At 48.4% G+C, this 27,111-nt stretch overlaps 1 long non-coding RNA gene across 1 annotated transcript in view; it reads left to right on the forward strand.

Moving 5' to 3' along the window:
• Nucleotides 1–23,732, forward strand: part of LOC138526508 (uncharacterized) — a 50,138-nt gene extending 26,406 nt beyond the window's left edge. The window contains exon 2 of the long non-coding RNA XR_011283595.1: nucleotides 23,225–23,732. This is a non-coding gene — a long non-coding RNA (uncharacterized lncRNA). The remainder of the gene's footprint in view (nucleotides 1–23,224) is intronic.
• The last annotated feature ends 3,379 nt before the right edge of the window (nucleotides 23,733–27,111 follow it).

The following is a 27,111-nucleotide window of genomic DNA, read 5'->3' on the forward strand; positions in this document are numbered from 1 at the left end:
CAAAACGATTACAAAAACCCTAATAACTTCTAGAAACACTAGAAGGTTCTCCCCAGCAGCCCTACAAGTCTGGATTACTCCTCTAGCAGACGAAGTAGGCAGTATGGAATCAGTGGACAATATGGCCCTGGCCTATCACAAAACTCTGGTGAAAGCAACAAATGCTGTAGCCTTGAAAACCAGGCTAGTATCAGACAAAAAAGTAAATACATGGTTCTCATCAGATCTTCAAAAGCTTAAAGCCCAAAAAAATAAATGTTTTTATGTTTGTAAACTTTCAAAAGATATTTTAGAGAAGGACGCATAAAATATTTCCTCCAAAGACTAAAAGTTGGCAGTAATCTCTGCCAAAATAACAATGTTTGATATCAGGATTTCTAATGAGCAGTATGAAGCCAAAGAGCTATTTAAGGTGCTAAAGCGGTAGAAAATCCATGTCAGACAAAAAAGTATTGATGGTCGCATTGGTGTACATCGATACAAGAGGCCATGCTGAAGAAACTTGAGCTAATTAAACCGAATATTGAGGCCAGTAGGAAGTTGGTGGAACAAAAAGGTAGCACTCCCCCCAACCCAGAAAGCTGCAGAATGCCCATTTCATTTTAGACCAGTGTCGGAAGTTGAGTTGCTGGCTATCATTGATAAACTCAAGCCTAGCTATTACCATTAAAGCTTGTACTCCGGTGCTGATAGGGATCCTGTCCAGATTTGTAAATGCGTCTTTCAGGGATAGCCACGTACCAGATGAGCTCAAGAATGCCTGTATCACTCCTTTGCTAAAACAAACAGGCCTTAACCCTCTGGTTCCAGCAAACTAGAAGGCCTATCACTAACATGCCGTTTTTATTGAAAGTTTTAGATTGTGTTGCGTATATCCAGATTTTAGAGTATCTGAATGCACACACTACTTAAAATAAATGGCAGTCTGGCTTCAGGCAAGGGCACGGCACAGAAACAACCTTGTTGGACCTAGAATCGAGGGGCTGTGGCAGGTATTGGATAATGGGCAAGCTGCATTATTAATGCTGCTTGACTTATCCACCGCGTTCGACCTGGTTGACCACTCTCTATTGGTCACCAGGTTGATAGAAGCGGCTACTTTCTCGGGTAAGGCTGCATCATGGATTCAGTCCTTTGAGTAATAGACAGATCAGGATATGTAGTGAGGCCACACCAGCACTGTTGTTTGGGGTGCCACAGGGGGCATGTCTCTCCACCTCGCTGTATAATATTTTTGCAGTACCCCTTTTTGACCTGTTGTAAGAGAAGGGTGTGTGGTTTACAAACTATGCAGACGACACACAATGTGTTGTTCCTCTATCTGGCCTGCACGAGCAGGACACTAAGAAGATGAATGAAATATATCAATTAATACAAGCTTGGATGGTGGAAAGTGGTTTAACCCTGAACAATGAAAAAACCGAGCTGATAGTTGTAAGAACATAAAATAAAATCCCAAAGATCGGAGCAGAATATCTGCAGTTTCAGGTTGCATAATGCATGATTTCCACACAAAAGAAAGTTAAAACACTTGGAATATATTTAGATCAAAAGCTCAATATGCGAGCCCGAGATAATAATTTGGTCTCCACTTCTGCCTTCTGTATCAAGTTGCTGGCCCAGCTACGACCCTACATCACGACAACGAATTGCGAGACAGTTGTGAGGACCATTATTGGTGCTAAAATAGATTACTGCAGCAGTCTGTTGGTGGGGATCTGTAAGAGCATTTGTGCTAGGCTACAATTGATACAAAATAGTGCTGTTAGGATCACTGCAGGCCTAAAACAGAGAGACCATGTATCTGATGCCAGGAAAGGCCTACATTGGCTCTCTATTGAGGCCTGTATCCGGTCATTGCATCGACAACCAAAGAATCGGCAGCCAAAGCATCGACAGCCATACCAGCTAAAAAAAGCATCTAAAAAAAAGCATCTAATGCATTTTTTTAGATGGTAAAGGGTTTAGTTTAATAAAAAATGGGTTTTAAAGATTAAAAAGGGAGGTTGGGGGGGACCCCTCCATTAAAAAAATGTTTTTAAAAAATGCATTAGATGCTTTTTTTAGATGCTTTTTTTAGATGGTATGGCATTAGATGCTTTGGCTGTCCATGGAATGACTAAACCATTGAGGCCAGGATTGCATACCGGCTTTTTAATATTACTCACAAATGTGTGACACTGGCAAGTCCGGTTTACCCGGCTGAAATGTTATGGATTGAATCATTTACTCGAAATCTTAGATCTAACAACCTGAACTTATTGTAGGTGCCCAGATGCAAATTTACACAGGTAGAGAAAGGGGCCTTCTGGGTAGCAGCACCGAAAGCCTCGAACATGATACCCCTGGATCTCAGGGCAATGAAATGCACCGAAATGATCAAACAGAAGCTTAAAACTTTGCCTTTAAGATAGTTGTCCATTTTTAAGTGAATGAGGCATGCCAGATATTTCCACTTGTGACAATCTTGGAGTACTTCTTTATTGTCTGTTTCTGTTTGCTTGTTCTGTGCTCGGATGCCTCATAAATACTTTTATTAAATAAGAAAAGGTTGGAAAAAGGTCTCTCTATCCCTAAAGCTAAGAGGGGGATCCCTGCCTCAAAGGAAAACTAGTGAAATTGTCAGGAAGTCAGAAGCTAAGAAAAAGCCTTCCACCATAGTGTCCCCAAAACCTACTTCTGTCCCTAACACTAATGATCTGAGATAACTGTGCAAGGGTGATCTTTTCTCAAAATAAACAGCATCCTTGGTGTTTTGAATCAACAGATTATTATTAACGTGATGCAAAAATAATGTTCCAAAATACAAGGTTTCAAAGTTAGGCTTGTGCTCTTTTCCCCTAGACGACTTCTTATCCCAAGGTCTTACTCACAAGGAACTGTTTCTCAACTTTACAGTTCTTATGTCCTCTCAGCTTGGCATTTTTCACTGGCCTTTATCTTAGATGCCCAGTAGAAAGTCATCATCCTTTCTTTTGTCAACCGGCGGTTGATAAAAGAAAGGATGTTGTGTTATTACTTGGCTAGACTGGCATTTTGTGGGCAGCCAGTCTAGCCATTTCTCACTGTGGCATGACATTGTTTTAACTGGCTATCTATGATAATGCCAGCATGTTAAGTGGCATTACTTCACTAGACTGGCATTTTGAGGCAGCCAGTCTAGCCCTTTCTGACCGTGGCATTATTTTTTTACTGGGCATCTATGATGAACCAAGCATGGTATGTGCAATATCTTGGCTATACTGGCATTTCAGGGCAGCCAGTCTAGCCCTTTCTGACTGTGGCATGATATTTTTACTGTGCATCAGGAATAAAGCAAACATGATAAGTGTTATTTTGTGTGTAGACTGGAATACATTTGTTGCGATGCATGCCCAGCTCCTCTGTCCCCCGAACTGTTTCCACTGAGAATGATACCCTAAGAGCATTTGTAAATTATGACGTGAGACTGCAGGGGGAACGGGGGAGGTGTACACAAGGGACGATAGAACGCAGAAGCATAGTATACTTACTATGTAGTAAGTATAGAGTTTGTACAAGCCAGTTATCCCATGCGGCGAAATATACCGAACTGCCGCCATCTTGCAAGGTAGGCCTGGAATGGCCAGGACCCAGAGCTGATAATAATAGATGTAGGTCCCAGCAGTGATACACTTCCCCATCTCCGTTCCCATTTCAAGCGGTAGATTAGAAGGTCATTTCAGCGATTCAGACAAACCCCTCCATTGTTCCACACTGCAGGCCCATGTAACCTGAAAGGAATGTCAAGGACGGGTAGGGCTGCGCCTGTCCCTCAAGGATGATGTCATGGGAGGCAGGGCAGAGGTTTGGGACTGCCAAAACACCCATTGCAGATTTAGAGCACCCGTGGCCCCAACCCCACGACCATTCTATTTGCCTACCAGATGCCCACTATTAAAACCTCTAAATCCCTCAGCATTCAGTTGATTAGAGTGACCATAGGGGAAAAGCCTGGGGAGGGGGCAGATGCCAAGGTGGGAGCACAAGCAAGATTTTCTGTGATTTGTACTGTGAGGTGCGTGGGGTGAGAGTAAGACATTTAGGCCAGTGATGGGGAGGCATGCTGGGGGCGCAAGTGTATCTGGGATCGGACAAAGCTCCTTGCATTTCAGAGGACTATCTTGACCTTGAGAGTATCCACTGAGCTCATGTCTAACTACCAGGTGCACATCACAGGGGTGATATGTGGGTAGAGAAGCCTTTTCAATTAATGAACCAATCGTGTTGCCGGTGCCCAAAAGCTGGCAAGGCTGCAGATCATGTGGAAGAAGATCGACACAATGAACTGTAACCAATCACCTGGCATCCGCCAAGGAGCAGGTGATATGTCTATAGGGGATGGCCAATCACCTAAGAGGAATTACACTGTATATTGCTTGAATATTCTGTGACAACATCTTTCCTTAAAAACAAGTGTTTTGCTTTCATATCAGTAGTGCACTCTCTGGTACTGGGGTTTGAATGCCCCTGCTGGCAAATATTTTCTTTTATGAGAATTAAAACCTTGTTATCCTTGCAAAAGGTGTCCCAAGCTTTTTTCTCTTTAAGGTTGCATTTCTTCTTATCTGGTTGTATGGAGGTCTGCCTTACATATTTGGTGACCCCGACACGATCCCAGATTTCCAGCAGAGACAGAGTCTTCTAGGTTGCACATCTGGAGGGGCTTCGTCCACTTGCAGCGACTAGCCCTTTGTGCACAACCTGGAGTGGTTTACAGGAGCCGTGTTGTCAGAATTCCTGTCTGTTCTTTGGAGTGGGGCGCTGCTCCTGGATTGCGCAGGTCGTTGATGGGGCCCCATGATGGAGGAACTCGGGAGAATGAACAGGCGTAAGTGAACCTTTTGCAGGAAAAAACAATGTGGGGAGGGAAAAAAGGTGGATGAGTGTGGCTATTGAGGAGTGTGTAAGGGTGAGGGGATTGGTGCATGCGGGTGTGTGGAAACACCAAGTGGTGCTTTGTTTTAATTTTTTATTATTATTATTATGGAGTAAGAGGATGAAGGAATTATGGGATCCTTCCCGATTGGTGGAGCAGTGCTGTATCTTAAGCAGAAAGAAGGAAAACAAATAGACACTATGTATATTTAGAGAGCTTGGGATCTCCTCACCCGGTATAAGGTGGGTGTTGGAATGAAGCATAGTAGTTTTTTTGGGGTGTTTTTATTTATTTTGTGGTTGCATTGGTTGGGACTGATGGAGATGTGAGTGACGAGTGTGGTGGATGGCGAGGAAGGTGTTGATCTAAGGAGTGAGTGAGGAGAGTAAGAGAGGTGGGGTGGGGCATTGGGGGGTGGATATTTGCATTCAGGGTAACTGAAGGGGAGGGGGAGATGTTACGCTCACCTGGTATCCACAGGGTCGCCACCCAGCCGGGTTACTCGCTGGTATGCTTCTCAGCTTTGCCCTGATGTGGTCTGCGGGGAAGATTCTGCCTGAAAATACAGGAGGACTCTGTTGAAGACTGAACGACTGGGGTAAGTATCCTCCCTCCACCCCCGTATGATTTCAGTCCCTCTGGCGCCCTCTCCTCACCTTGTGGTAGAATTAGGCGTGCTCTCCGTCCTGCCTTCTTTGCAGGGGCGCGTTGTCTTTCATGGGCGAGTGCGGTCCAGTTACTTCACTGACGCCGGTCCGTTTGATATTGCTCAGGGAGGTCTTCTTGCTGTTCTTTAGTTTTGTTGCTATCCTGCATGCCTTTCTTTCTTTAAAATGTCTCTTTTTTCTCCCTTAGGTATGCAGAGCTTCAGCGCGGCGAACTGGCTTGGTTGAGCCCCGCTGGTAAATGATGGCACATTAAGAGCACTATGATGCGGTAAATAAGCGCTATGTGCAGTGCTGCAAAGTCTTGCCTTTGCTAACTTGTGTTTTCCTTCCTTGTAGGTCGTGGTGTTCTTCAGCGCAAGTGGAATGTCCAGAGTGGTGCCAGCCGAGAGGCGACCAGCCAGGTAAGCCTTTTGACCAGTTCGTAATTTGTAAATGTCTCTACTGCTTTCTTTAATGTTGCCTCTATCTTCCTCTTTCAGTTCGTTCTGTCCGAGAGGCATGCATATTCGAGGAAGCTGTTTTCAGTAGCTGTGAGTGTTTAAAGATGAAGACTGCAGGTAAGATGCTGCTGCTAATGATGATCCTTTTGTCTCCTTGCAGGTTCTGCTTTTCCGAGGTTCGAGGGAATAGCTGGACACGGTGAGCGTCATGTTGCAAGCTGCAAAGTAACGCAAAGCGTGTTGTCTTGCTCGGGTGTGGTTTAAATAGCCCCAACAAAATAGTCCAGGTAAAGTATTCCCTAGTCTACCACACCCAAAACACTAGACTGCATAGCTTGGTTCTCAGGAACCAAGCTATGTGGATGCCTCCATGTTGGCTGACAATAGGCGCCAGGACCGGCCCCATGGGGGCTTTTGAAGAGGATGCCAGGCTCGAGTCCTGACTTCACCTGGCCAATGGGTTTGCCAGAGGGGGTTTTGGGCGAGGGTCGTGACAGGTGACAAGATGGTAAGAGAGCCATTGGGTCGGCCCTCTGACAGGCAGACAGACTCTTGTGTGTTAAAATCAACTGAGAGGACAAAACCAAAAATGGCAACGACGACTCCATTAGAATATATGTGTGTACTTTACCGCTATATAAAGATAAAATCTTGAAATATCACATGGAGTTGGTGGCTGAGACATAGGCAGTGCTGTTTCAATCATGGCCAGAGCAGGGAACAAATAAAGAAATATTAGGGCATATGTATATGTTTTTAGTGTCCAAATATAAGAGTAAAAAGCTTCAAAGGAGGAAGGAAGTGTTACATTTGTGAAAGATGGTAGATGATTTAGAAGATGTGTAGGGTAAACCTCCAACAACTAGACAGATAAATAACAACCCTCTAGGGAAGGCCCCCACCATGCCTCCCAGTCACAATCTTGTGTGAGTTCAGCATCACCCTTTGCTCTTTTTGGTACAAATCATGGTCCCAGTTGTTCTCTGCTTGTCCTTATCAGTTTCCCCTCCCTGGGGGCAGGCCTGGTTCTCCTGCAGGTCCCGCTAATTAATCTAATTCATGAAGGATTTAGGTGGTTTACTCTCAGACATCTGGTAGTTCAAATGGGATGGCCATTATCCTGGGGTGGTGGTGTCCTAAATCTTGATTTGTGTTTTGGCAGCTAAAGACCTCTACCCTGTCTCCCATGGGTTTGTCCTTCACGACTAGCCATAGCCCTCCGCATATTAGGCGTTCACATTGCTTTCTAATTGCACAAAACTCTAACAGGACACATTTGTGTGCATGTATGTGTGTGCGTGCGTGTATGTGTGTGCGTGTATGTGTGTGCGTGTATGTGAGTGTGTTCCCTAACTTGCGTTGGGTGGGGGTAGAACATTCAAGCACAAGGCTTCATTGGTCTGTGTTCTCAACACAGCCTGCAAGGACCCAGACCTAACTTCATGTATGACTACACTTCTATATTTCTCGTCATTCGGCGGGAACTTATACCAGGTGCGATGTGTGCACCCGGTATATCTAGCTAGCACTCTATAGGGCTGTTTTTAGTCTACCCCAAACATATCCAATTTTCTTACAATCGATACACCCTGCACTATTTGCCTATGCCCACAAGACTCACTCAGCCCTCTGTGCTCGCCCATGTTTGTTTCCTGTGCATTTGTATATTTTCTGCAGTCTAAATTGTTCAGGCTGAAATCTGGACGTGCATCCCAACAGATGCCACTCCAAGCCAAGCGAAGTTATCTGTGGGGAAAGCCAACCTCAGAAAGTCAGGCTCTCCCTACTGCCCCGCTAGGGGTCAATTGTCTGGCTCTGGGATACAGAGGCCTACAAAAACACCACAGTCCCCATCAGAGTGCAACCCGCCCGTGCTGCCTTAGGAAACCCCAACCCAGTGTATGTTCCCCCCCACCTACCACAGCCCCGCCCCCACCATCGTCACAGGCCCAGTATCAAAATATTCCCAACCCCATGGCTTTGGCCGAAGTGAAAGAAAATGAAAGGGGTGTGGGGTATGGATAAGGAACCCCAGAAAGAACTGGAAGAGGCTTTAAAGGTGGCACAGGATGAGGTGGGGGGAGAAGAGGCCCTGCCCATGATATCGCCACACATGGAAAGTTTATGGGGGCCCGATTAAAGAACAGGTACAGGCGTATAGCGAAGGCCAAAGGTAAGGTTATGGAAAAGGAGAAGTTGAGGAAGGTCACAGTGACACAGTTTCCCTTATTGCATAAAGGCCCAGGAAAGGCTCAGTATGTTCTGTTGCCACACATGGATAAGAATAATTTAATTAAGGCATTGCCGCCCCTCACTGCAGGGGTGGGGAAATGGATTTATGCATTTGAGAAACAGAATGCTGGTATCACATTTCCTCTCTGGGATTTGAAAAGTGTAATTGTTGCTATCTTGGGAGATCAGGCTGATGATATAAGGACTAAGCCAGGGTACCCTGGAGTACAGCTGGGAGACGATATACATGATGGGGCACATTTTAATGACTTTAGGGCACAGGTGATGGCAGTCTTACACTGTGCCTTCCCTGATATGCCAGACTTTCAGTCTATCATAGAGTGTGCAATGAAGGATGATGAGGACCTCGCCCAGTATATTTTGCAGACTCAGGAGATGTGGAGGGCGGAAACAGGAGCGTCATGGGACATGTCGATCCCCTTTTTTTATTTTGTGGTCAAAAAGGGACTTCCCAGGGACGTGCAAAAGGCACTAGACAAGATAGTGGGAATAGAAGCCAAGAAGTGGGCAGGGATACAGTCCATAATTACACACCATTGTAAAAGGTTAAAAGAAAAGGAGAATGAAACAGCCCAGCGGGTGCAAACAGAGGAAGCGAAACTGGTACAAAAGAAGCTAGCAATGAATTCAGCAGAAGGGCTGGTAGTAGCAACATTGCAAGACACGCAGATGGAGCTCAGGGCTGTGCAGGCAGATATGCAAGCAGCACCCGCATGAACGGGAGGGTACAAGTTGAATGGTGGGTTTAAATCGCAGTATCAGGGGTGGCCTTCTGGAGGGTACCAATGTGGAAGGGGGGGCTTTGCCAGAGTGCGAGGGTGACAGGAGGATTTGGAGGGATGGGGCCCCAGGGAGGTTGGGCAGGCAAATGTTGGACATGCAGGAAGATGGGACATTTTGTGCAAGAATGTAGAAGTGGGATGTGAGCTGCCTACAACCAAATACCTCCTCATGCCACCAGAATGTCAGCACCATACCCTCAGCTACCCTCAGCAGTATGCCCCCACACGTACTGCACTACCGTATTCTGTACCGCCTGCTCAGGCTTTACCCCTTCCACACTTCCCACAGTTGCAGGCCCAGGTTGGAAACAGTCCAGTTCAATACCCAGTACCTTCTGCCCCACCCAAGCACCTCAGGTACAGAATACTAATGCTGTTCCTAATAGAACACTCACTTGGTATCAAGGGGCCAGAGTACTAGGCAGAAACCCTTTTGTGTTCCCCAGCACCAACAAATATCCAGATTAGGACAGCCCATAGAGAGCCTTAGCATGCCCAGTCCTGTCAGTCACCGCCAATCCAGAAGAGGAACCCTTGGCGGGCATAGAGATAGTCGACAAACCATTTTTTTCATGGTACATAGGGGTGCCACCAAATCATGCATCATCGAATAACATTTTCCGTTATATCAGGTGAGGTTATGGACATTCAGGTCTTCTCTGGGGCATTGAAATCAGTTCCATTTACAGAAGAATTGACCATCAAAGTGGGGGGGGGAAGTGGTGCGAGCACCACTGTTGAACTCTACAACCTCCCCTGTCAATTCTCTTGTTTACCAAAAAGCAGGTGTGTGTGTTTAACTCGAGGGATGTGTCGTAGAAGAGCTAAGATAGTATTACATGTTTTAGGGAGTGAGATGGCCATCCGTGGGATTCCAATTAATCCTGACTTGTTTCTTTATGGAATAACAGTACTGCTAAATGCAATTCCTCAGGTAGGTGAAAGGTGTTGGCATATACCATGTGATTTCGTATTCAGGCCTGCATTGTCCCAGGAGCATGTGGCAGGAACAATCTTTACACTGGACATAGATGGTGTGGTAGTGTTGTAGAAAAGAATAGTGTTGATTGGAACAGATACAGATGGGGGAGAATGGGTCACAGTGTTATGCATAGAACCAACACAACTCTTGAAAGAAGTGACTGGTGCTGATCTGTTTGAGGATAAGGAGAATTAGGGAGAGGCTAGCTCAGGGGCAACGTGCTCGCCTTGGAAGCAAGACGACACGGAGCAACACAGATTCGATCGCCGGGTGCACGCTTAAAAATCTCTGGGTATTAAGCACGTTCTAAATAACCTATCATATCATATCAAATAGTAGTAGCAGTGTGTGTGCCCTGTGAGGTAATGATGCAGTATCACCAAGTGCTGTGCCCCATGTTAATGGCAAAGAGCACAGGCTCGTGACATCTTATGGACGACCAATCCTCATGATGTAGGCCTTTTGCAGAGTGTTGCTCCAATACAAATAACAGTTAAACCAAGAGCGTTTACCCATGGCGGGAGGAGATTCCAGCATACAAGATTGCCCCCGGGGATACTCAAGAGTCCCCCAGTATTTATAGCAGGGTGCTACATGCCAATTTGGGGAACATTCAAATACCAAGCACCATCATTCAATATCTTGCTGACTTCTTAGTATGCCGCACCAGTGAACAGCAATGCAGGGCCAATTCTGTTGCCCTGCTGCAGCTACTAGCACACAAGGGTTGCCAGGTAGATAGAGCAAAACTACAATACTGCCAGCCAGAAGTGGTATATCTTGGTAAGATGATTTCAGCCCATGGGAAGAAGATCACTGCAGAGCGTGCTTACACAGTACGCAGCACCCCCCAACCTGTGACAGTTAAGGACATGCAAAAATTCCTGGGACTGTGTAATTATTGTAGGACATGGATTTTAGACTGCACCTCCTACACTCACCCACTGTTGCAAGGTCTTAAGGATGCTCAGAAAGCAAAAAGTACCATTACATGGGCAAAAGAGATGCTTGCTAGTTTCCAAGAATTAGAAGAAATTATTTCGACAGCACCCGTCCTAGGCACACCTGATTACACACAAGCCTTTTACCTTTTTTCTCATTCAGATGGACAAATGAGGACTCCTGTTTTGACACAGAAAAGCATAATGGGCCACAAGCCCTTGGCTTATTACAGTGGGATGCTACATTCAGTAATGCAGGGACAGTTCCCATGTGAGCATGCTCTTGCTACTGCAACATTTGCTATTGAGAAATCTGCCATGATTCTGATGGGGTGTTCTGAGACACTGGGCCTCATCATGAGTTGGGGGGGTATCCCGACTGGGATACCGCCCAACTTTATTTGCATTAGCACCCGCGGATCACGGGTTGGGCACTAAGCCTTACTCCCCATAACCCACTGGGGATTTTTTGGTGCAATTACCATGTGGTAATACCGCTGGTGGTAATTGCGCTGAAAACTGGCATTTTCCTAGCCTCGAGATTGGGCAGTGCAGTAAATGTGGCGGTAACACCATTACTGCTGCATTAAAGGACTACCGCCCAACTCATGATGAGGCCCACTGTATGTAGAGCACGCAGTATTTGCAATATTGGAAAGGTCTAAATCCACCCTGACCACCTAGTGAGCATCCACCTATGAGGTCATTTTGTCCAGTCCTAACAGATCTATCTCCTAGGCTGGGGCCTCCCTCTAGAACAACCTCCCTGCCTCTCTCAAACTTGAGCAGAACCACCCCTGATTCCGGAAGCAACTCAAGGCCTTCCTTTTCGCTTCCGCTTTCTCTCTTCCTCTTCCCTGCTAATGCACCTGACTGCTCCGTGCACTGGTCACCTGGTCACCATCTGAACTCGGGCCCAGGCCCCTGCATGTCCAGTTGCCCTTGCACTGCCTCCGGCTCCCCAGCACTTAAGGGTCTGTATCTGCAACCCTACAGTCCCTTATCTTTGCACCTATGAGCCACCTGCTGGCTGTGTCAGTAGCGCTCTTGCCCTCGTAGTATAGCCGCGGAATTCTTCGCGCCAATCTACCGAACTAGTTGATACAATGAACAACCAGAACAATTGATTGGCGGAAAGATGGAATGCCAACGGTGAACCCAGAACCACAATGGACAGGATACTGGGACGAGACGTCTTCTCAAGGTGTACAGGCAAGACCCCCAGACAACTGCAAGAAGAGCAACAATCACAATGGTGCAATTCGATGCAGTAATTCAAACATCAAGAGAGAAACCAAACACTAACCTGTGCAGTTCTTCGGAGTTTCCAAAAATCCCCACAAAGGAGAAGAAGTAATGTGGATGAGCTCGTGGCAAACCAAAATTCGAAATGTCATGGAGTCAACCAGATAGTGAAAGCAAACAGGAAACAGGAGGTGAAATCTGAGCAGAGGTCCAAAGTGCAACACCTAACCCTACGGCACGAGGACGCCTAAAGGTACATTAAGGCAGTCTCTAGTCCGTGTACCAGTGGTGCAAAGTTCCAATGCAGGAGTAGGAACCGCAAGCGGGAAACAGTACAAAAACTGGCTGGCAAAGCAAGGCAGGTCCGGTGGCGGTCCGAGGTCGAAGAACAAGGCTGGCAGCAAAAGTACAAAGGAGCAAGCAAGGCAGGTCCGGTGGCGGTCCGAGGTCGAAGAGCAAGGCTGGCAGCAAAAGTACAAAGGAGCAAGCAAGGCAGGTCCGGTGGCGGTCCGAGGTCGAATAGCAAGGCTGGCAGCAAAAGTACACAGGGGCAAAGCAAGGCAAGTCCGGTGGCGGTCCAAGGTCGAAGAACACGGGGAAAACAAGGCAGAGAAAACAAGGACAGAACCTGGATACGAGGATAGCAAGCCGCTAGAATACAGGATTCAGAAGCGCCGGCATAATGTACAGGCGTGGCTTAAATAGGGAATCACATGAGCACAATGCCGTGAGAGGACGCCATTGTCTCCATGCCAACCTCCAAGCTCCCGGCAGACGAGGTCTTAAAGGAGCAGTAGCCACCGTTCTTTGGCAAGTACAAGACCCATATGTCTCACGTCTCGTGGAAGCCGTGGAAGCCGGATAATTACGGCGTCCTAACACAGATGAGTTCTGCCAATACTTGACAGATTCCTTCCCCAAAGAGGCCCCTACCTTCCGAGATTTCCAAAAACGGGACAACAAAACCGGGGCATGTAGGTTCTCAGACGGTTCCCAGGTGCGATCCTCCGGACCATACCCCTTCCAGTCAACATAGTAGTGTCTTCTACCGTTCCGAACCTTGGTGTCCAAGATCGCTGAAATCTCGTACTCCACAGCACCCCGAACTCTGACAGGCGGAGGATGAGAGGGGAGTCGAGTATCGTGACGGCACGGTTTAATCAAAGACACGTGAAATACAGGGTGAAGTTTCCATGAACGCGGGAGAACCAAACGCACCACTGCCGGGTTAATGACATGCGATATAGCATATGGACCGACGAAACGTGGGAGCAACTTCCTCCGACCAGGCAAGCATAAATTGCGAGTTGATAACCACACATCCATGTCCGGGTGATATACAGGAGCGGGGGTATGATGCCGGTCTGCATAAACCTTGGTCGTGTTCTGAGCATCCACCAACTGTCGTTTGACCTGGGCATGGGTGCTGGAGATGTCCCTAACACAGGCAAGAGCAGCAGGGTTATGAGTCGGCAATTCAGGGGCAAGAGGCAAGGAACGCGGATGTTGTCCATAAAAGGCAAAGAAAGGAGAATCCTGCGTTGCAGTGTGAAGCGAATTGTTATAAGCAAATTCGGCCAATGACAGTACAGAAAGCCAATCGTCCTGGCGCTGAAAAGTAAGACATCTTATATACTGTTCCATGGTGGCATTCAGGCGTTCGGTCTGCCCATCCGTCTGAGGATGGTAGGCACTCGAAAACCGAGCTTCAATACCTAATGCAGCTGCCAAGGCTCTCCAAAAGCGTGAGGTAAACTGAGGACCACGGTCGGAGATGATCAGAGAAGGAAGACCAAACAACCTAAAAACGTTCCGCAGAAAGAGATCCGCCGGTTTAGGAGCAGTAGGGATCCCCTGACAAGGTACAAACAGTGCCATTTTAGTAAAATAGTCGATGACCACCCAAATAGTGTCAAAACCTTCCACCACAGGTAGTTCCACAACGAAATCCATGGAAATGGATGACCAAGGGCGATCTGGAAGAGGCATAGGCTGTAGCAAACCCACCGGTTTGCACTGTGATGTTTTGCACTGAGCACAAACAGAACATGTATTTATGTAATCAGTGACGTCCTGCAATAAAGACGGCCACCAACACCATCTTTTCAGTAGATCAACAGTCTTCCTAATACCTGGATGAGCAGCCAAAGATGAATCGTGACACCATTGTATAGCGGTACGTCGCGTCCCTGGAGTAGGCAGGAATATTTTACCCTGGTTATAGGGTAATGAATTTACGATCTCCAGTCTGTATTTGGCCACTTCCGGTGGATCGTTTCGAAGCCATTCCTGTATAATGGACTTAAGTGACGGACGTAAGGAGCAACCACACACCACCTGATTGGGTAACAAGGGTGCACCAGTGGCGTGAGAGGATTTGGCGGGTCCATGTAGACGAGAGAGAGCATCCGCTTTAGAATTCTGAGAACCAGGACGATAGGAAATAGTGAAATCAAACATCGAAAAGAACTCATGCCAACGAGCATGCCGTGCAGTGGTGCATTTCACTGATTGAAGAGCCAAGAGATTCCTATGATCAGTGAACACCTGGACAGGCACTCGAGAACCCAACAAATGATGTCTCCAAACCAAGAAGGCGTCCCGGATAGCCAACAATTTGCGCTCCGTGATTGTATAATTCCTTTCATAAGGGGTTAACTTCCTCGAATGAAAGGCTACTGGATGTAAACCTGCATCATCTGGGCAATGCTGAGACAGGATAGCACCCAAAGTGACATCCGAAGCATCAGCCTCGACTATGAACGGTTGGGTTGGATCCGGATGCTGGAGCACTGGTGCTGAGGTGAAGGCAGACTTCAGGCAATCAAAAGCCTGTTGTGCTTCCCCATTCCAATGAAAGGATTTCTTTGAACTTGTCAGGGCCGTAAGGGGACAAACAATGGCTGAGAAGTTTTGAACAAAAATTTCTGTAAAAGTTCGCAAATCCTAAAAAGGATTGTAACGCCTTCAGATTGTTGGGAACCGGCCAATCCAGAATGGCAGAGACCTTAGATCTGCTCATCTGAACCCCTTTGTTGGTGATGTTATAGCCAAGGAATTCAACCTCTTGTACGTGGAAGGTGCACTTTTCCAGTTTAGCATAAAGATGATTGTCCCGCAGACGTTGTAAGACTCTACTGACATGAACAACATGGGTTTCATAGGTGGGGGAGTAGATCAGGATGTCATCCAGATAAACAATCAAATATTGATCCAACATGTCATGAAAGACTTCATTGATGAAGAATTGGAAGGTGGCCGGGGCATTACTTAGACCAAAGGGCATTACAGTGTATTCGTATAGACCGTATGTGGTTTTAAAGGCGGTCTTCCATTCATCCCCATCACGTATGCGTACTAGGTTGTACGCCCCAAGTAAGTCTAGCTTCGAAAAAACATTTTGGCCGAGCCGAGCTGATCGAGCAAGACCGATATCAGGGGAATCGGGTATTGGTTCCTGACCGTAACCGCATTCAAGGCCCGATAATCAATGCAAGGGCGAAGGTCTCCCTCCTTCTTCGGAACAAAAAACAGAGGGGAGGCTGCCGGAGAACGTGAAGGCCAAATGAAGCCTGATTTTAAGGATTTGTCAATATATTCTTTAAGGATGACATCCTCTTTGGGTGTTAACGAATAAATCCGACCAGATGGTATCTTGGCCCCTGGAACCAATTCTATAGGACAATCAAAAGGTCTGTGAGGAGGAAGGATTTCTGCCCCACCTGCGTCAAAGACATCCAGATACTCTGGATACTCTGGGGGTAATTGAGTGTTAATCACAGCCCCTATAGCGGAGGCAGAATCCATGAGTGCATGGCTTGGGCTAGAGGTTTTCTGAACTGATGTCAAACAGAACTGGTCACAATGTTCTGAAAGGAAACTCACTTCCCCCGAATGCCAGTCCACCACTGGGTTGTGTAGTTTCAACCAAGGAAGCCCCAGGATAACCTTAAGCTGTGGGGCAGCAATCAGATCAAAAGCGATTTCTTCAGTGTGCCCGCATCCCGTCCTCATGACCAAAGTAGTAGTACGTTCAGTCACAGGACCAGAAACCAGGGATGAGCCATCGACCGCATTCACGACCTCGGGGCAGTCTTTGGAAACGATCCGTATACCCAGCTCTCGAGCGTAAGCACCGTCAATATAGTTACCCGCGGCACCTGAATCCAAAACAACTGGAACCACCCGCTTACCGAGGGAGGTGGAAGCAAGAGTAACGGATAGACAGTAGGGTGTAGACATGAGGGGGTCACTGCAAGAACCACCCGGCAACTGAACCCCCTCTATTGCCGGGCTTTCGCGTTTCCCTGTTTCTTAACAGGTTTCTTAGTGCATGATCGTAGTAAATGATCCGATGATCCACAATAGAAACATAGACCATTCTTTTTTCTGTGTTCCCTTGTTTCTGCTGACAAAGGCCCCCGCAATGCTCCGATTTGCATTGGTTCTGATGATCCGGTGACAGGCGTGGAAGTGGTGGTCGTAAGAGGAGGAAGCGGTCTCCGTTCCCCCCTTCTCTCTGCTTATCTAGAATCAATCTGTAATACTAGATCAAGCAACTCAGGGAAAGCGGTAGGGATTACAGGTACTGTGGATAGTGTGTCTTTAAGGGAATCAGACAACCCTTTATAAAATAGGGATGCCTTCTTTTCCTCTGGCCAATTAGTTTCGGCAACCAATTGATTAAACTTGGCCAAGTATGCCAAAAGGGTTGAAGTCCCCTGCTGTAAACCCAATAATTGTAAGTCGGTGGCTTGCGTGGCATACCGCGTATCAAAAACCCGGCTCATAGCATCAATCAAAGCGTCACAATTGTACAAGAGGTGACTACCCTCTTCCAGTAGTGGATTGGCCCATGCCGCCGCCGTACCACCCAAGTGTGACAACAAGAAGGCCACTTTTGTGGTTGAATCCGGAAACGAGGCTGGCCTACATAGAAAGTGTAACCTGCACTGGTAAAGGAAGGTTCGGTAAGCCTTAGGGTCACCTGAAAACCGCTCTGGCGGAGCCAGGGGAAACTGAGCAGTCATGTACACTGGCCCAGTGTCAGAACGGACAGGAGGTAGCCCAGAACCCGATGCCACAGCGGGAGAGGGCGCCCCCGCACCGGTGGACTGGAACCCAGCCTGCAGCTCATCAATGCGTCTTTCGGTGGCAGCATGAGCATTAGCCATTTCATTGCGTAAATCAGCCACCAGTTGCATGATGGCTGTCAAAGACTCATTGGCATCCATGTATATAAAAGGCTTCTGAATATGTCAGTAGCGCTCTTGCCCTCGTAGTGTAGCCGAGGAATTCTTCTCGCCAATCTACCGAACTAGTTGATACAATGAACAACCAGAACAATTGATTGGCGGAAAGATGGAATGCCAACGGTGAACCCAGAACCACAATGGACAGGATACTGGGACGAGACGTCTTCTCAAGGTGTACAGGCAAGACCCCCAGACAACTGCAAGAAGAGCAACAATCACAATGGTGCAATTTGATGCAGTAATTCAAACATCAAGAGAGAAACCAAACACTAACCTGTGCAGTTCTTCAGAGTTTCCGAAAATCCCCAGAAAGGAGAAGAAGTAATGTGGATGAGCTCGTGGCAAACCAAAATTCGAAATGTCATGGAGTTAACCAGATAGTGAAAGCAAACAGGAAACGGGAGGTGAAATCCGAGCAGAGGTCCAAAGTGCAACACCTAACCCGACGGCACGAGGACGCCTAAAGGTACATTAAGGCAGTCTCTAGTCCGTGTACCAGTGGTGCAAAGTTCCAATGCAGGAGTAGGAACCGCAAGCGGGAAACAGTACAAAAACTGGCTGGCAAAGCAAGGCAGGTCCGGTGGCGGTCCGAGGTCGAAGAACAAGGCTGGCAGCAAAAGTACAAAGGAGCAAGCAAGGCAGGTCCGGTGGCGGTCCGAGGTCGAAGAGCAAGGCTGGCAGCAAAGGTACAAAGGAGCAAGCAAGGCAGATCCGGTGGCGGTCCGAGGTCGAAGAGCAAGGCTGGCAGCAAAAGTACACAGGGGCAAAGCAAGGCAGGTCCGGTGGCGGTCCGAGGTCGAAGAACATGAGGAAAACAAGGCAGAGAAAACAAGGACAGAACCTGGAAACGAGGATAGCAAGCCGCTAGAATACAGGATTCAGAAGCGCCGGCATAACGTACAGGCATGGCTTAAATAGGGAATCACATGAGCACAATAAGTCCTTCAGCGTGCACAGTGAAACCTGAATGCCGTGAGAGGACGCCATTGTCTCCATGCCAACCTCCAAGCTCCCGGCAGACGAGGTCTTAAAGGAGCAGTAGCCACCGTTCTTTGGCAAGTACGAGACCCATAAGTCTCACGTCTCGTGGAAGCCGTGGAAGCCGGATAATTACGGCGTCCTAACACAGATGAGTTCTGCCAATACTTGACAGGCTGCACTTGTGAGGTAACTGCACTTCCCCCTTCCCCTCCCCCCGGCACTTCTCCCCTTCCCTCTTCTCAGCACTTGAGCGATCTGATTGACACAAGGCCTAGTAAGATCGTTATTTTGTCCTCCCTTGTTTCCCCCTCCTTGTCTGGTCATACCTAGAAACACTTGTGTACATGTGCGTAATAAATGCCACACCATATCATATCATATCATACATATAGTATTTTGCAAAACAGTGAACCCAGTTACATTTCTGACAGAAGTGGTTACTGATGGCCATGAGGTACATGACTGTGCAATTTATGAAGGGCCAGAATATGACAAACCCAATGACATACGGAATTATGCCTTTGATGACTAGGAGTTTTTTTGTTGTTGATGGGTCAGCAACTCTTGACCCGATAATGGGGAGGATGCATACAGGGGCCACAGTGGTCAGCCTAGTGGATGGGGAGTATGAGACACTAGTGCAAAAAAGATTAGCGACACATTACTCAGCCCAAGCAGCTGAACTCATTGGGCCTCATTACGACCCAGGCGGTAAGGGGTTAACGGCAGCGTTAACAGCGCCGACCCTTACCGCCTGAGTACGAGGTCCCTTAGCGCCATGGCGCTTTTAACACCTGCTTTTAGCAGGTGTTAAAATCCATGGCGCTAAGGGACCATGGAGTTAATTACGCCACCGTAATTTACGGTGGCGTAATTAACGCCTTCCCCACTCCCATTATACCCTATGGGGCAAAAATGGGAATGGGGAAGGGTAAATGGGGATTGGGGACTTACCGCCCCACCAAGGTCGGAATGGGGCGGTAAGTCCGCCAACCACCATGGCGTAAACGTAGTTTACGCCATGGTGGTAAAGTCACGGCCCAGGCGGTAACTTACCGCCTGGGTCGTAATGAGGCCCATTGCCTTAATTGAAGAATTAGAAGCATTGCAGGGATGCAGAGTGACCATTACTCAGACTCAGCATATGTGCCTACAACAGTACATTCTGGATTGTCCTTATGGTAAAGAAGGGGATTTAGAAGAGCACATGGGTCCCCTGTTGAACATGCAGCCTTATTAAACAGATTGATAGATGCTCTGTCGCCGTCCACTTTAGAAGCAGTGCTGAAATGCTCCACGTACACCAATTACACAGACAAAATATCTCTTGGGAATGCTGCAGCAGGCGCAATGGCCAAATATGCAGCTTATCTTCCAGTTACTGAGATGTCTGAATACCCACACATTGCGTATGCAATTACTGTTGCCAGCTCCATATACATCCTTGCAAACTAGTAAAATAATCGAGTTACAAGGATGAGCCCCACAAGATCAGAAACTATTGCGTCAAAAGAGGGTGTGTACAGTCCTCCACAGATCTAATTCGGAGGCAGGGCACAACAGGTAGGGTAGTGATGCCCTGTGAGTTGATGGTCATTGCATTTTAACAACTTCACTATCCTTTTCATGGGTCTAAATAGCATATAACTGCAGGTATACAGGAGTACTGGTTTGTGCCCAATATGCAGGAATTACTGAATGTTTTAATTTCCATCTGCAGAGTGTGTCAAAGCTATAGTACTGGGAAAACACTACAGACAATAAGGGGCACCTTGCACCACTCTACTGGGCTGTTCCGACTACACTGACTTGGGAGAACAGTGCAACATGTACTGATATTTGATAGAGGTGGTGTGCCACTACTGCCATTGCATTGAGGCTGGTCCTTAGACACATCCAAATGCCAATTTGGGTGCAAAGTGCTTGGTGAGAGAGGTATTGTCACACTGGGGTGTGCATAACAGCACACACTTCTTTATTGAGTTGTTATTATATGATATGATACGTCATTTATTACGTGCCCGTACACAAGTACTAAGTGCCATCACAATGGTATTGCTCTGAGTACGGGCAGCGCGGCTCTGGGTAAGTGCAAGGAGGCTTGGGACAGTAGTGTTACAGTTACATCCCCTAAGTGCATGGTAGGCCTGGAGGCAGTGCTGTGACGACAGGTCATGGAGGAGCCTGGTAACCAGTGAGACTCTGAGGGTAGTAGGACAGCCAGTCAGCGCAGCAGATAGGTAGGTTTGTTTGTTTGTTTGTTTGTTTGTTTTTTTATTTGTAACACGCACCAGACCCGAGGGTATCAGGGGCGCAAGAACAAGGACATTTTCAGCTTACAAGGTTACAGATGAGATACAAAATATGCATAGTTACAGGTGAAGTAGAGCATGTACATAGTTACAAATAGGTTACTAGATGAGGCTGAGAGAGTTAAAGATAAAGTGCACAGTATGCATGGATGTAGGTGAGGTACAAAGATGAACGTATATTACATGAGTCACAAACATACAGTACAAAGGTACAGTGTAGGTTACAATGTTGGTCATAGAGGTGATACAGAGCGAGAGATACCAAGTGCAAGAGTCGGGTGAGATGCGGAAGGTAGTATACAGGTTGTTTCAGTAGGAAGTGAGACTGTACATTAGAATTAGTTTGTTTCTGTCAAGAGAGAGGTGTAGAGGAGGTACCAAGTCTAAGGGCCTCATTACACGTTGTGCGTTAAGGGATTAACGTTACCGGTAATGGAATACCGGTATCGTTAAATCCCAACCCCAATTACGACCCGGCTTACCGCTATTAGCGGCACCGCTAAGTATGGTGCCACGGGGCGCGATCCTACATCCCGTAAATAGCGGCATGTCGCTAATAGCACACCATCACAAGCCATGTGGGCATGCAAATAGCGGCACGGTAAAGCCCCAAAAACCCCTTACCGGCATCGCGCTAATACCGGCATCGCGAACCACCTGTTAAGAGAACTGAGCAGTGTTCCCACCTGCCACAGGTGGACACAATCAGCACAGGTGGAGGCAATGGAGACTGTGGCAGCACAAAAGGAGCACACAACACCCCTTCACACACCCCTTCCCACACCAAGATGGTTCCAATACTAGCAGCATTACATGGGCTGGAGGATATGATTGCAGTGCAGCAGCAAAAACAACAGGCAGCACAGAGGAGACGCAGGAGGAGGAGCAGGAGGAGGGCAAGACAGGTGCAGCAAGCCCCACCAGGGCACCTAGTAATACCACAGAGGCAGCCACCAATCCCCAGGATCCGAGCCAGTCCATTTAACCTAACCCCTGAGCAAATACACACCCTGTACCGTCTGGACCGGGATACCATCACCAGCATCATGGACATGATACATGACGACATTGTGAGCCTCAGACATCAGAACTGCCATCCCCCCTCTACTGAAGGTGGTGACCGTGCTCCACTTCCTGGCCACAGGCACCTACCAGCATACAGTGGGGCAGATGCATGGCATCTCACAACCAGTATTCTCACGCACGCTGAACCAGTTCCTCGATGCCCTCCTGAAGCATGCACGTGAACACATATTCCTGCCACAGACTGCCCAGGAGATCGCAAACACCAAAGTTTACTTCTATTCACTGGCAGGCATCCCAAGTTTCATCGGGGCCATCGACTGTACACATGTGGAATTGGTGGTCCCACATCACAATGAAGTAGTCTACCGAAACAGAAAGCAATTCCACTCTATCAATGTCCAAATGGTATGTGACGCAAACAAGATAATCACACATTGTTGTGCCCGGTTTCCCGGATCAACCCATGATTCAATGGTCCTGCGGAACTCAACCATACCACGCTACATGAAGCGACAAGCCGGACAACTTTTGTGGCTACTTGGTGATTAGCAGGGCAAGCACATGGCAGTGTGATTTGGGGGGGAGAGATACATACTCCAACTGGGTGTGATTGGGGGGGAGAGATGCCTACTCCAACTGGGTGTGATTGGGGAGATACATACTCAAACTGGGTGTGATTGGGGGGGGAGATATACATACTCCAATTGGGTGTGATTGGGGGGGGGATACATACTCCAACTGGGTGTGATTGGGGGGGAGAGATACATACTCCAACTGGGTGTGATTGGGGGGGAGATACATACTCCAACTGGGTGTAGACAGCCATCCGTAGGACACATGGACATACAGATGTACGCCAATGTCCATCAGGGAAGGCCACAATGTACTTGAGAAGAACCCACATGCAATTTGAAGATGCACAACAGTGAGAACAATCCAGGTTTCCAAATATCACACATCCATCCACATCCACATTGCACATCATGCCACACCACATAATACACAAATCTGCAACATGGCGTCAAGACAGTTATACAGAATTAGCGCAGCACAACATCAATAAAGCAATGTGCCCTTGAATGCATGCAAAGGGATCACCCCTAGCCATAGCATTGAACGACACACCTATAGCACCACTGAAGTGATGCTTCACAGCATGGCAACATCGATGTCGGAATGGCAGTACACTAGCAGTGTGGTACCAATTGTGCCTGGGCCCAGGGACACCTAAGACCTGGCCTCACCCAGGACATGTCAGTTACTGTCGGAGGCATGAATGGGGCATGTCCACTTGCAGGGTCGAGCTCACCTTTGCACATTGCAGTCACACAGATCGTCTGCATGCATGCTGGTAATCGTGGATTTCAATCACAATGCAAAGTCGATTTGTGTGATAAGTATAGGCCGCTCAGTAACAGGTCCCCATTCTTCCCCCGATACAGGTGATGCCGGCTGTCCCCTGAAGAGGTGGCTCCTTACCCCTGTACGGAACCCACAGAACAAGCACGAAGAGGACTACAATCGTGCACATACCCGTACCCGCGTCGTGATTGAGCAGACTTTTGGCCTTTTGAAGACACGGTTTAGGTGCATTAGCAGGTCTGGTGGCGCTCTCCTGTATGGCCATGAGAAGGTGGCCAAGATCACCATGGCATGTGTCATGCTGCACAATATGCGTATCAGACGGAATGTGCCACTGCCCCCTGATGTTGAAATACAAACACCTGATGAGGATGATGATGGTGATGAGGACGGAGGTGACAGGGGTGCAGGTCATGCAAGAGGCGATGGCCAGGAGGGACATGATGTGAGACAGCATCTGATCAACCAAATATTCTGAGTAACATGGTTTCACTCTGTAGGATGGATATGGGTAGTAATGCACTGGTGTCTGTGTTGAAGCGCACAATGGACCCTGTCACCAATAAAGTACACATACACAATGAAGAAGTCCAAGCCTGTGTTTTGATTAATCACCAGTGTATTAAGGAATTTTAAGATGTAAAAGTGCATGTCCCCAACTATCCCACCAGCCTTCCCCTCTCCCCCCACAACAGTCCCAAAACACCCTTCCGCCCTCCCCCCACATCAGTCCCGAAACACCCTTCCCCCTCCCCCCACAATAGTCCCGAAACACCCTTTACCCTCTCCCCCCGACAACAACCCCTTATGTGTCTGGCACAATGTTGTTGTCCTGCTGCACACATGGAAGGTTGACCCTGCAGTCCCTATTCCCCATTGCCACCACCAACAATAGGAGGCTTGGTTGACGTGCGCCTCGTGGTGCGCGTGGAGCGACGGAGGGGGCTTGTCTGCCTCGAACTAGCGGATGATGATGTGGCTGTCTGTCCCTGTGGTGGTGATGGGAACTGGCGGTCCATCGCGTACGCTATACGCGTGAGGACCTGCCTGAGTTGGCCAATCTCCACACACAGCCTGTTGGTACAGGCTTCAATCGCCTCCCTTGAGTGCCTGGCAGTCTCTGTTATCTCCCCTCTGAGACGGGCAGCCTCTTCCACATGCTGCCCAACCAGCACAGTTATGTCCTCTTGGCGCTGCCTGATGCTGGCCAGGTCAAGGGCACTGTGGCGTGCTCGTGGTGTGGCTGCTGCGCCTTCCTCTGCAACCAGGACATCTGGTGAAGCCACCGGTGGGCTACTGCACCCTCCCGTGTTGTCCTTGCCAGACTGGCCATGGACACTGGACCCTGGTGTTTGCTGTGGAGTTGCCTCTGGGGTTCCTAGGGGGGTTGGGGTGTGCATTTCCGTGGAGAACTCCATTGGGCCCTCCACATCTGAGAGCGGCGCTGTGGCTGCCGCCTCACCTGTGGAACTTGTGGCAGCAGAGGGTGGGCCCTCCATGGCTGGAATCTGTGGTGGGGGATTCACATCTGAAGGTGTGGCAGTGGTTGCTGGTGTGGACTGCGGTATGGTAGCAGTGGCGCTCCGACGATGTTTGGCACTCTGCATGGGAACACTTCTCCCTTTGCCCCTTGATGTCGTGGGGGTGTCCTCTGTGTCCTGTGGCCTTGGTTTTTTCCTGGCAGAGGGTGCCTGAGTCGCAGTGCCAGGTTCTTCACTGTCTGCATTTGAGCCTGTGGGGGACAAATAGGGGGATGGCATTGGTGACGGTTCAATGTACTTCATGCAGAATACGTTAATCATGCTCTTGTGTGCATTGGGACTTCATTGGTAGGGATGCAGGTGATGGGTCTGTTGAGTGGGTCATCCATGCATGGTTCTGTGTGGCACTTGTCTGTGGTGATGCGTGCATGTGTGTGTGTTTGGGTTTGACACTGACATGGCCAGGGTTGTATGCATGTATGGATATTGGCGCATCCATGAGGTGAATCTGGGCTCACATTTGGGGGGGACCTCAACATTCACAGTGCATAGTTTCATGTGTACACTCACCTCCATCTGATGTAGTGGCCACACCATGCTCCATGCTCCTGACTCCCTCAATTGATTCAATAACAATCATGTTGGCGCAGGTGTCCTCCCACTCCTTCAATTTTATTGGCGAATCGGCTCCACCTCCTGTGGCCATGGCCATGTTGCGGTTCGCAGACAGGATGCTGCGGACCCGGAGATCGTCCCACTGCTTTCTGCACTCCCGGACAGTGCGGGTGGTGGTGCCCACCGCACTCACTTTCAGGGCAACCTCTGCCCAGATAGCCTTCTTCCGGATCAGGGTCTCCCGCCGCATGTCGTTTGAAAATACCACGTCGGCATTCGCTGCAAGGGTCTCAGTGAGCATTGTTAGCTCCTCGTTGGTGAACTTCTCCTTGCGCTGGCGGTTGGTTGTTTTTTTTATAGCCTTAGGCATGGCGCGGGAATCCTTGTGGCTGTGGAATGGCACAGTTCTCGGAACAGGTCCAGGGGGCAGAGGATGGCAATGGATTGTGTTTTTAAAGATGGCCGCTGTGCTCTTTCCTGTTCCTGTGCGATGACGCTATTTCCGGTTCTGCTATTTAACGGTGACCGCTAATTGCAGTGACCGCTACTGGCGGCGACCGCTGTTTGCATGTTGCGGGAGGTCGGAAGTGCTACCAGCGCTTTCATCAGTGCCGCTAAGGGTCTTTTTGGGGTCTTTAGCGGCATGGTGGTAGGGTCATTACCGGCATGGCGCTATGCTCGTGTCCGTGTACTCGTAATGGTACGCTATTAGCGGCCTCTTGCCAAGGCGGACACGTTAATATCGCCATGGCGGTAAATGTCGATTTTTAGCGCACAACGTGTAATGAGGCCCTAAGTTAAAGATCATTGGCCCTCATTACGAGGTACGACGTAGCCATGGTGCTATTAGCACCATGGCTACCCCCTTACCACATTCTGGGTCCGGGTTCCCGAAATAGGGACTTACCGGGTCATTCCAACCTTGGAGGACCCGGTAAGTCCCCATTCCGGGAACCATTCCACATTCCCATTGGAGCCACCAAAGGGCTCAATGGGAATGGGGATGGAGCTAATCACAGTACCACAATTTGTGGTACCGTTATTAGCTCTGAAGTCCCTTAATGGGTCCCTTCCATAACGCCTGGTAAAACCAGGCATTAAGGAAGGGACCCGCTAAGGGACCTCGGAATAGGGTGGTAAGGGATTACCAGCACCGGTGTCCTTACCGGTGCCGGTAATCCCTTAGCACCTACCTCGTAATGAGGCCAGTGTGACTTTAAACCAGTTGATGATATTTAGGGCCTCATTACATGGATGGCGGAGAACCATGGCGCTATTAGCGCCATGGTTCATGCCGGTAAAATACCGGCACCGCCTTGGCGGAAAGGGGAATTACCGCCCCATTCCAAGGTTGGCGGGGCGGTAATTCCCCCTTCCACCATTGCCCTTCCCCATTCCCATTTTTGCCCCATAGGGCATAATGGGAATGGGGAAGGCGCTAATTGCGGTACCGCAAATTGCGGTACTGTAATTAGCTCCCTGGGTCCCTTTGCGGGTTGGTTTTTAATGCCTGCAAAAAGCAGGCGTTAAATCCCCCAACCCGCAAAGGGACCTCGTAGTAAGGCAGTAAGGATTTACTGGTACCGGTATTTTACCAGTACCGGTAAATCCTTACCGCCATCCGTGTAATGAGGCCCTCAATCTAAATTGGTGGTAAGTTTGTTGAACCTTTAGTGTGGTTGGGAGGGCATTCCAAAGTTGGGCAGCTTTAACGGGGAAGCTGTTGCCACCAATTGTCCTTCGTATTGAAGGAGGGGACTGTCAAACAGTTACAGTAGGCCACTCTCGTAGGTCAGAACGATAGTCTTCTGTTGAACCTCTCAGACAGGTAGCGAGGTGCTGCATTATTCAAGCATTTGAATGTTAGTGAG

The sequence above is a fragment of the Ambystoma mexicanum genome, chromosome 7p (genome assembly GCF_040938575.1).
Source record: "Ambystoma mexicanum isolate Mex_15411 chromosome 7p, UKY_AmexF1_1, whole genome shotgun sequence".
Taxonomy (NCBI): Eukaryota; Metazoa; Chordata; class Amphibia; order Caudata; family Ambystomatidae; genus Ambystoma; species Ambystoma mexicanum.